Raw genomic sequence first — 11,906 nt, forward strand, 5'->3', positions numbered from 1 at the left:
AAAAAGAACTTGATTTATATCTTCTTTATTGATTTACGAGCGAGTGTTTTGTGTATCAATTACTTTAGCCTGATCTCATCTTCATAACTATTTGTACGCGTTTCAGTTTGTTTGTTTGTTAAAAAGAAGTTATATTATCGTTGCTAACCGCTTCAGTACCATGTCACATTTTCATACTCATTCTGGTGACTATTTGGAGATTTTATACAGCTTCAGAAACTTATGTGGCGATTAAAATAGTGAAGACTCTGGCCATTAATCTTCTGACCTCCATAGACCCTTCCTAATCCAAATAAAGTCGTCTAATCACACCCAAAAATCAAGGTAAAAATGTTTCTCAGTGTTGAAGGGGTTAATTTGTGAAATGCATAACCTCTACCCATCTGCTTTAATCTGATCTTGTCCAGCTTATAACTATTCATAAGCGATTTAATTTATTCTCTAGTTAAAAAGAATGTATTCTATGTTTCCTTTACTGAATCTTTGAACGCATTTAGTGGTGACAATGCTGATAGTAATGATGACACTCACTACCATCACAAAAATAACCTGATTTACATTTATCTCCTTGATTCCTTGAACATAATTTAATAATAATAATAATGCAAACAGTGATAAGGAAGAACAAAACAGGAAAGGTCTGATAGTAACGTTAATCAAACTCTCCTTCATACGGTGATGCATATAATTTACCACTAACTCGATCTTCACCTGGCCACATATAAACAAACAAGCAACGATTTACGACTCTGCGGAAATACTAGTCGCTGGTATGACCGATTCTGCTGATGCTGGTGGTGGTGGTGGTGGTGGTAGAGCTGGTGATCTATGCGGACAAGAGTCAATACATGATTCGCCGCCAGGAAATGAATAAATAACGAATGAAAAAGCTAGAAAAGAAAGTATCATGAAAAAAGCAACAGTAGTAATTTTACCAAGGAAAACAGCAACAGTGGTTAGGTTTGGTCCGAAACAGAAAAAAAACAGCATTTAATATTTCCTTACTTCCTGTGTTCCTTTTCCTTTGCTACTTTCTTCCATGATAATTTTTTTCTGTTACTTTCTGTCCTACAATCTTGGCCACCGGGGAGTGAACAATAGACAGGAACACGGATGGCAGTGCTCACCTGTCGCCATACCCGGTAAATACAATGCCAAGGTGAGGCGCTGCGGGTGAAGTGGCGTTTGACATTTTCTACCGAGGATGACGGAGGGTCACGGTAGCTGTGTCTGGAGCTGCAAGGGTAGTAGTAGTGGTGATGGTGGGGGTAGTAGTTCTGATGGTGATGGTGAGAGTAGTAGTGTTTGGAATTGTGTGGGTAGACGTAGTGGGGATAGTGGTGGTGATGGTTGGGGTAGAAGTTGGATAGTGGTGATGATTGTGAGATAATAGTCGGATAGTGTTGATGGTTTGGGATTGTGAGACCCCACGAAAATAAATACAAACAAGAAACCGGCCCCCCCTTCAAAAAATAAATAAATGATAAAATAAAATAAATCACTAAAATCATTCTATCTTTCCATCCAGCTAGAAAATAAAAATGCCATGAAAATTAACACGAACAGAAGAAAAAGGAAAAGCCAACAAAAATCCACAATTCTACCTCTCCAACCATCCAACTATAGAGTCAGCACGGAATGAAAAACGATAAAAAAGGAATACGAAAAAAGAATACATGTTTCTATCCTCGTCCCATCCCCCACCTCCCCAACGCTCCCCTCTCAAACAGACGCACTAACGCAGAACTGTACACAAGTCAATACAAAATACAGGGAATTTGAGAGAGAGAGAGAGAGAGAGAGAGAGAGAGAGAGAGAGAGAGAGAGAGAGAGAGAGAGAGAGAGAGAGAGAGAGAGAGAGAGAGACTAGTGTTTTCAAGATGACCATCCGCCGCTCCTGCATGCACTGACAGTCACATCAACACTCACCCAACAGATCAAAGGGTTTCGTCTCATTATTCATCGTTACGTGACTGTGTTCGTGTCAGCGCTGCGGGGACGAGGTGGGCGAGGTGATAGAGGCAGGGCTGTGATTGGGGAGCAGTTGGTTAAGTAATTCAATGGGACAGGCAAGACAAGAGGCATGTTCTCAATATTTTAGGGTGTTACCTCGCTTATACATGGTCAGGTAAACGTTGTTGGGGTTTTCAAGGATGCTTCCGTGTTTCTACTAATATTTAAAGGGGCATAACAAAACTGCAGTTGATGAAAATGAAAATCTGATCGCATGTACTGTATAATTCAACAAGATTTATCCTTTCTAGCTCAGTTTTCTACTATTAATGGTTGTTGCAATTTCCTTATCCTGTTTTTTTTTTCTTTTTTTATCTCCCAGCTATTTTCTATGTATGACTTGCAATTTCTTTTCCTTTCCTAGTTATCTCTTATGTATTACAATTGCAATTTCTCATTTCTTTCGTCCCTATTCAACTTCCTTTACACCAATTTGAAACAAAGGACTCAAAACAATGCAAAGATACATCGCTGGAAAGTTCGGGAGGACGAGAAGGGAACTAACAGAAAACGGAGAGCATATTAATGAACGAGATGAGCCAGGCACACACCGCGACAAGCTGATGTGAAAGGCCCTTAGACTGCCCTCATCCCCTCGCCCACTTGCCCATCACTCGCCAGACACCACACAGCCGCGGCGGGGGGTGTGGCTTGACCTTGCCACTCTTGTCTTCTGCGCTCAGTTCATTATTAAGATCTAGTGCTGCCTGCGTCCTTGTACTGTAACTCCTACTACTACGCCGTTGTTTCACTGGTGTTGCAAGACTTAATACTGCAGCTTTAGCGATAGATGGTAAAGGAACGGGCTGAGAAATGAGTACTTTATCAACTAGTTTTATAGCAGCTTGTTTATAGAATCCACTGCGAAATGAATAAAAAATAAAATATTCCACTAAATCATGGAGACAGAATGATATATATCAAGAAATATAAAAAGAAAACTGAGAAATGATACTTTATTTTTTACTAGTTTCACAGTAGCTTGCTTATATAATCCATTGCGAAATGAATAAAAAATAAAGCACTCTACTAAATTATGGAGACAGAATGAGATATAACAACACAATATATTAACAAGAAAACGCATATACCTCTCAGGATAATAATAAACTGTTCTCGCCTAACTTGCTAAAAAAAAAAAAAAAACAGAGGATAAGTGTGACCGTAGTGAGCAACAGCAGATCTACATAGTGTTGCTACATGACGGGCTGGGAAGCGTGAGGACCAACGGCTAGTGGATCAGGATTACTTTACAGCCACCACACGTGTCACCCCAATCACATACACACCCACGACCCACGACACGCCCGTTGCACGAGACATCTAATCCACGTCACTCCTAATCCATCTTGCACATTTCTCGATAATGTTTCATCAGGTAATTTTTCTCGGATATTGTAAACGTTTTGGTTCCCAATGGCTTTGTGATTAGTCTTCAAAAGTTTCAGGAATTTTTAAAAGGAAGTGTTTATGATTTCAGTGAGAGTTAACACATTTTTTTTATACTAAAGATGGAGATCACAATATTCTTTAGATTCTAACTAATCGTCTACCTGCGGCTTTTGTAAACAGTACTGATGAGGGTAAATGTTTCGAAAGACGATGCATGAACACACACACACACACACACACACACACACACACACACACATACACTGCGTAGTGTAGTGGTTAGCACGCTCGACTCACAATCGAGAGGGCCGGGTTCGAGTCCCGGGGCGGCGAGGCAAATGGGCAAGCCTCTTAATGTGTAGCCCCTGTTCACCTAGCAGTAAATAGGTACGGGATGTAACTCGAGGGGTTGTGGCCTTGCTTTCTCGGTGTGTGGAGTGTGTTGTGGTCTCAGTCCTACCCGAAGATCGGTCTATGAGCTCTGAGCTCGGAGGACTGGCTGGGTGACCAGCAGGCAACCGAGGTGAATTACACACACACACACACACACACACACACACACACACACACACACACACACAGACAGACACACACACACACATCTGTTTACTTAAATATTTCGCTGCCTTATCTCCTTTATCTTCAATACGCCTCAGTGAAGGTTGTTTACATTTTCAAGGGTGTTTTCGTGATTCTACTGGTGGTTTGACGGAGACTCTGGTGGTAAAAATACTCATGTTAAGTTGACTCCTTAACTCAGTGGCCTTGGAGAATATTCTTGATGAGCGAGCAGAGCAGAGCGTTATGTTTTCAAGGGTGCTTTCATGATTTTTAATGACTGTTTGGCAAGGAGTTTGTATCATTAAGGAGGAAAAACGCTCCTAAGAAGTCTACGCCTCATCTCTGCAGCTTTTGAAAATAGTCTTGAGAGAAAAATGAGTTCACGAGTACAAGTCATGGAAATTGCTCTCGTTCGTAACAACAACAACAAAAACAGTTACTTAATAAAGAAATAAAGCTTCACTCTGCTTATTTACTTGCTGCGTCATAGGTCTTCAAAATAAGTCTTGATGAGAGAGAGAGAGAGAGAGAGAGAGAGAGAGAGAGAGAGAGAGAGAGAGAGAGAGAGAGAACGTTTAAGAATACCAACATTGAAGCTACTCTAGTTCCCCACATACACCACAACAAAACCCTCACCCCACACACACACACACACACACACACACACACACACACACACACACACACACACACACACACAACAGTTCACACTATTTACGCACTGGGTCATCGGGCTCTGAAAATAGATCTGGGTGAGAGAACAAAGCGTTAAAAAATTCGAACACCAAAGTTAAACTACCTAACTTTCTACTTCTCTGCACACCAAACAAAACCCCGTCAACCGTACACACATCTACTGACACACACACACACACACACACACACACACACACACACACACACACACACACACACACACACACTGGGTAACACCAAACTGACACCTCTATCACACCATCAGCGTTTTTATACACCAGGTTCGCATAGATAACAGAAACCAGCGATACTATTTCTAAAACATTTGAGACGATAACACCACAGTTAATGAAAATCCAAAATATTGTTGAAAGAAAGATTTGAGATAAGGAGAACGTGGATCAGGAGTGTTGACAAAAGGTAATTTTTATCAGCAGTGCGTTTCCAAGAGCTTCCAAGCTTCTGTTTAAGGTATTGCAATATTCACAGCTGGCCCGACACACACCGAGCAACCATGGCATATTCTTGCTGCATGAAAGCTTTGGTGTAACTGAGGAGGAACAAGAAACGAGGGAGGGAGGGAGGGAGGGAAAGAAGGAAGGAAGGAGGGAAGGAAAGGAAGGGAGAAAAGGAGGGAGGAGGGGAAAGGGGGCAGGGAATGAATAAAAAAAAGAAAGGGATGAAAGAGAAATAAAGAGGAGAACAAAAGAAAGAAAAAAAAGAAGAGGAAGAAATAAAATGAATGAAAGATTAAGAAAAGTGCAAAGAAAGAAAAGAACGGAAAAAAATAAAAAGATAAGAAAAAAATAGGTAGGTGGACAGATAAATAGATGTAGACGGATAGAAAGGGGAAAATGAAAGACAGATTGAAGAAAAAAAAAAAATATTTATAATGAGCAGGATGTGCACTCTACAATATTTTCATCCCTGTTGTTGCGAGCTTCGTGCAACTTTTTTTTCGTTCATCTTTTTTTTTATGCATAGTACAAAATTTAGAGCAACTATGAGTTAAAAAGTATTCTTGTTTACATGTACTACTTTAATACTACCACCACCACCACCTTACTACAATCACCATTACCATCATTACAAACACTCATTCCTACTCAGGGTGTGGCTGTCTGGCTGCAAGAATCTGAATGTCTTAAGTACAATAACAGGTGATTTAAATCCCTGACACGTAACTTGCTCCTATCATAATTCCTGTCATTATAAATAAACCTGTCAATTTATACTAGATTTCCCGACGAAACTTTGTTGTTACGTGTAAAATTCTAATATGCTGAAGATAACAAGTAACTGTTACAAAAAGCGAACCTGATTTGTAAGTACGAGCTGTGTGGTTGGTTCCGGTGGCAATCAACAAGACAGGCAGTGGAAGTGAGCGTTTGTCTGTCTGTTCCTCTGTCTGTCCCTCTCTCTCTCTCTCTCTCTCTCTCTCTCTCTCTCTCTCTCTCTCTCTCTCTCTCTCTCTCTCCATGGTATACGCAGCTGAGGGTCTCGTGATGAAGTGTTGGTGAATCGGTAAGTATTATGTGTGTTTCTAGCCTACGCTCTTCCTTCTATATGGCTGATATTAGTAATGTGGTGGTAGTAGTAGTAGTAGTAGTAGTAGTAGTAGTAGTAGTAGTAGTAGTAGTAGTAGTAGTAGTAGTAGCACCATTAGCAACATCGGTAGCATGGTTCGTCATTACTGATACTAACACCACCATGCCAAAAAAAAAAAATTAGAGTAAGCAACATCACAATCATCCCCTACACACACACACACACACACACACACACACACACACACACACACACACACACACACACAAACCAAACACACATAGCCAGGCGCTCCAAAACCCTGAAGACTCTGGGCACCTCTGTCGCAACCTGAGGCCCGGCGGTGGCTAACATCAGCGGTGTTGGGAAAGGCGCAACACCTGATGGGTGGGTGGTGGAGCTGGTGGTGGTGGTGGTCACGGCTCAACGCGGCGGCCTCGGTGGGCGTGGAGGTGAAAGCGAGAGTGAGTATGGGACACGGTCAGGGCGCAGGGAGGGAGGGAAGGAGAGGGAGAGGGGCTGGTGAGGGATATTACAGGTACTTATCACGTGACTTTGTTGTTAGTGAACTGTTGTGGCAAGACGTCCCCGCAATACTGTTCTGGTTGATGTTTGTTTACTAGTTTCAATTATTGGGTTTATTTTTTTCTTATGATTTGTTTTTCTAGTTATGGTTAGGTTGCTATATTGTACTTTTAGTCTTTTTGTGTGTTATTTCTTATCTGAATTATCTTTTTGTTCAGTATTAATTTTTTTTTTCTCTCTCTCTCTCTCCCTCCCTCTCTCTCTCTCTCTCTCTCTCTCTCTCTCTCTCTCTCTCTCTCTCTCTCTCTCTCTCCTTAGAATAACCGTTTTCCATTCATGTATGGTCACATTAACAAATAATATCTTGCATTACTACTGTATTTTTCTTTTCTTAGTTTAGAGCTGCCATGTCTTACTTTACCTATTACATCATTTCATCGACTTAGAATTATGACTTGTTACTATATACTCGTTCTAATTCACACGCGTTTCATTTATTTCGTTTTTGTTGCGGCGATAATACATCAATCGATCATCGGATAATCAGAAACAAATAAGATGTTCGCGCTTGGGAGGATGGAAGTGGGTGGTGCGGGGCGGAGGGGGACAGTTCTTGACCCCCTGATGCAGATCACATGAGGTACACAAGACCACGTAACTCTCGGTATGCTGCTCACGTTTGCTAGTCCAGTCTGGTTAAGTCCAGAGTATTCTCATTAATTCGAGTTACTTAGCAAGAATTGTGAATAACTCTTTTGTAGCATTTCTCAGTAAGTTACAGATATTTCTCTGGCTGTTGTTAATACACGCCCTGCTTTGTGTATGTTAATGCTTCCAGTACATCAACATAAGTTATATTATGTTCTGGATACCATCGGAAGACGTTATCAAGTTTTGGAGGATATTTTCATAATTAGTGTGTTAAAAGTATCTTAGTATCTCTCATTCGCTGTAGTTTACAATCCATTTGCACTATTCTGCCAAGTAATAATTCTATAAAGTTTGGGAATTGTCCATTGCGCTGAATTGGTTCGTGTGGCCAAAATGCAAACGTCTCACGACAAAGGAAGCCCCAAAACACAATCCAAATTAGACCCTTGGGAAAAACTAAGCAAACTAAGCACTTCTCGGGTAAGGAACACAGACACAAAGAAGTTTTTCCACACAAAGACTGACGAGTGAGCACCGTCTCCATTCAGCTTGTCTAGACGCTTGAGGGCACCTTTCACCAGGCTTTTCTTGTACCTTCAGTATGGACAACTATATGGTAAAAGTACTTTTGGGTACGAATCTATGGTCAGCGTGCCGAGCGTGCTGAGATGCTGAGGCAACCACGGACTGCACACACCACAAAGGCAAGCACCAGCGTTCCTGATGTATGGTGTCAATCTCGTCTTTCCTCCACGGTTACGTCACCTAACCCCCGACCACGGCCCCATGAAGGCTATCTGGGAAAAGGATATCCTGCCGTCACATCCTTCATCCACACTGGCCACATAGGGATCTCTGTGGCTCTTTGTATACTACTACAGACGTGTTGTTTTAAAGCATCTCTGTGTGAGCACCATCGACGGATGCACATGCTTTTATCAATTATTCGATTAAAGAACCTTTCCTCTACATTGTTTACTGGGAGAAGCAATTGTATGTTTTTAATGATTTCTTGCTTCTTTCATTTTTATTTCTTATTTTATTTACCTATCTCTCTATTGTTTTAGCTCTTAATCAGACTCCTTCATACAAAGGAAAACATTATATTACATAGTATCATCTCTGTCTTCGATGTGACCTCGACCTAAAGACAATTAATTCTTTCCTGAGCGAGGAAGTGTCACGCGCGTCACACCACCACGCCAGCCGCCAAGTCACATGGGGTGGCGAGCCAACAAACCACTTCACATTTTGGATGGCAACGTTCGACCTTCACACGATTTCTCTTCGTTTCTCCGTTGAAAATCCCGTTTTTTCTTTCAGGTTTTTTTCTCCCCTTCAGGTATTTATTGCATCAACTGCCGACTGCTGAGCTACAAGGGGCGCGCCGTTGCATCACAACGCCCGCCACAACCACACCCAGGGCCACCCGCATCCTTACGGCACCGTGAAACTTCGAACTCTCGACGTGTTGTAACCATTTAAACCTTGACCGGACAGCAAAGTACTAACAACAATGAGTGAAACCACAACCATCGCCGCCTGACCCTTGTTGCGGCTGCGTGAACTCCGATGGGCACTGAACACTATATTTGTAGTGGTACAACTTTGCAACTAAGGTCAAAACACATTAATTGACGCACTACACGGCTGAGGCACAACGGTTGACGCACTACTATGTCACCACGATTGTACACTGCAGCGCTAGTGATGTATCCGACCCATAGAGCGATTGTCTCCGCCCTATCGCGACCCTGACCTCCTTCCGCGTCACATGGAGCTCAAGGCCACATCAGCCCATCGATACCCACAACGAGGCGCGCGGCAGGGGTCCCAAAGATCTGTCGTGCCGCCGGCCTCTGTGTGTGTGTGTGTTTCACTGTTTGATCTGCTGCAGTCTCTGACGAGACAGCCAGACGTTACCCTACGGAACGAGCTCAGAGCTCATTGTTTCCGATCCTCGGATAGGCCTGAGACCAGGCACACATTACACACCGGGACAACAAGGTCACAACTCCTCGATTTACATCCCGTACCTACTCACTGCTAGGTGAACAGGGGCTACACGTGAAAGGAGACACACCCAAATATCTCCACCCAGCCGGGGAATCGTACCCCGGTCCTCTGGCTTGTGAAGCCAGCGCTCTAACCACTGAGCTACCGGGCCGTGTATGTGTGTGTGTGTGTGTGTGTGTGTGTGTGTGTGTGTGTGTCCATCCGCCCATTACATAATTATACGTCCCGCACACAAGAGCTCACTCATGGCCGCATTAAAGCACACCATCTGCCATACAATCTGCAAGCCTCCCTCCCAAACATTTGACAGCCAGCCGAGGCACGCTCACCTGCCCTACAAAACCCATATTGTACTTATGATATTTCCACATACCTTACCCTCTCCCACTCACGCCTTGGACTCTTCAGAACGCGAGATAAGATAAAAACAAGTGATACTGCTGGTTACTGCTTTGCGTAATACGAGTACTTATCAGTAACGCATCCGGCCAAATGAGACACTTACAACATAAACGATCTGTTGTTCTAAGGACTCTAACAAATGTCTTCTATAAACACATGTGCATTATTCTTTTCTTTTTTTCTTCTTTCTTTTGTAGCCTACCTATTTTTACCTCCTGGAGTACCTTTTTTTCTGTTTATTTACTTTATTAACTTATTTTCAGTATTCAAGATCATATATATATATATATATATATATATATATATATATATATATATATATATATATATATATAATTTTTTTTTGTCTCATGAAATTTGAACAATATCTGCAAGTAAGAACGCGGTCTGAATATTATCTAAAGCATATTATGAAGGTAAGTCTTAATATCGTTACGATTTAGAAGATGAAGAAAGAAATTTTGTGAACTCGTCTGCAAATTCTAATGGGAATCGACATCAAAATTGATAGCAACAAATTTGTCATCGCCAACTTCGTATCGTCTACGTAATACACATAGACAAACAAATACATTAATAAATACCTGAATATACGATAAACACATAAATAGATTAGCTAACAGGATGATTCCATGTCCAAAAACAATTGAAAATGGTAACAAAAATCCACATGAGAACACATACATGAATATATTAGTGCCTTGTAAGGAAGCGCGTCGGTGATTATAAAAATACATCTTTACCTTGTGATGCAGTGATCGTATTACAGTGTGTGTGTGTGTGTGTGTGTGTGTGTGTGTGTAAAATATTAAAATAAACGCACACCTCTAGCTGCTAACTTTCACAGATATTATAGTCAGTGATATGAAAGGAAAGGGGGTAAAAAGTAACTGAAAGGGAAAATTACCATAAAACAAATACAGTAAAACATAATTTAAAAAAATGATAATCTTTGCGAAACACCTGCTTTGAAATGGAGAGAGAGAGAGAGAGAGAGAGAGAGAGAGAGAGAGAGAGAGAGAGAGAGAGAGAGATTCTTGCATAATACCATCACCCATCATGTCACCTCAAGACGTAAATCCCAGCCGTGACAGGTGAAGCACACATAAAGATATAAAAATAAACACCAGATTACTTATGTCCACACGAAGCAATGACACCTTCGGAAAAGAGATACAGCAGGAGACAGGGCGTACATCACACTACCTGTGCACTGTCATCCCCTGTCACTCGTTATATCACAAGGAAAATACCTAGAGGGACTCACCTGCAAGTGGCGGCGGCTGGCCCTGTAGTAGAGATGGTGGTGGTAGTAGTGTGTCTTGGTTCCTCCCGTCACTGTGCCAACATGAAGGTCGCACACTGCAAGCTTAGGGAGGACTGTCTTCAGACTCCTAAAAAATTATGTACGAACATTTTTCCTGGGAATGTTAATGAAATGGTGACGCACGTGTAATGGCGCACTAAGGAGCGGGAATGTATTCTCTACCCTCGGCAACGCGGGGGACTGGCCAAGCTGCGTGAAGGGTCCCGTCTGTACCCTGAGATCAATGACGCTGTCTTCCAGATACCGCCAGATTATTATTTACTACGCCAGCCTAGCAAATTATCAGAGATGTAGACTTTTTGTTATACTTCTTTCATACACAGAGGGCATAGTTTTCTTCAGACGAGTATGATAAATGGAAATAAGGAGATGAGACAGATGCGTATATAGATACTGTAGGTGGCAACATTTTGATGCAGTGCGTCCTGGCATGCGCACATTGACTGTAAATAAGCTTACTAATAAATAAAATAAACGTTTTGTTTATAATCCTAAACTGTATTCATATTCATGAGTCACATCCGCCAGATTAGGTGTGGATGCTGCACACGAGAACCTATTCAATATCGCTGATCGACTTTTTCCTCTGCGTGACCTTGTCAGGGTTATGGGTACACTATCCCTCCTGAGAAATACCCCTCGATAGTATGCAAGGACACATTACACAGATTTGGTGGATCGATTTTGTTACACCATATCCTCTTTTAGACCTATTGTACGGGTAAAGGAATGGAAATAGATATACATACCTTTCATTAATTGAATTATATCCAGC

General features: G+C 41.8%; 1 protein-coding gene across 1 annotated transcript in view; it reads right to left on the reverse strand.

Annotated features, from left to right (window-relative positions):
- LOC123513884 (5'-nucleotidase-like) overlaps positions 1-11,323 on the reverse strand; it is a 55,749-nt gene extending 44,426 nt beyond the window's left edge. Inside the window, exon 1 of the mRNA XM_045271339.1 lies at positions 11,072-11,323. The gene's annotated coding sequence lies outside the window, so the exon portion shown is untranslated. The remainder of the gene's footprint in view (positions 1-11,071) is intronic.
- Positions 11,324-11,906: the final 583 nt, after the last annotated feature.

The sequence above is a fragment of the Portunus trituberculatus genome, chromosome 37, assembly GCF_017591435.1.
Source record: "Portunus trituberculatus isolate SZX2019 chromosome 37, ASM1759143v1, whole genome shotgun sequence".
NCBI classification, from domain to species: Eukaryota; Metazoa; Arthropoda; class Malacostraca; order Decapoda; family Portunidae; genus Portunus; species Portunus trituberculatus.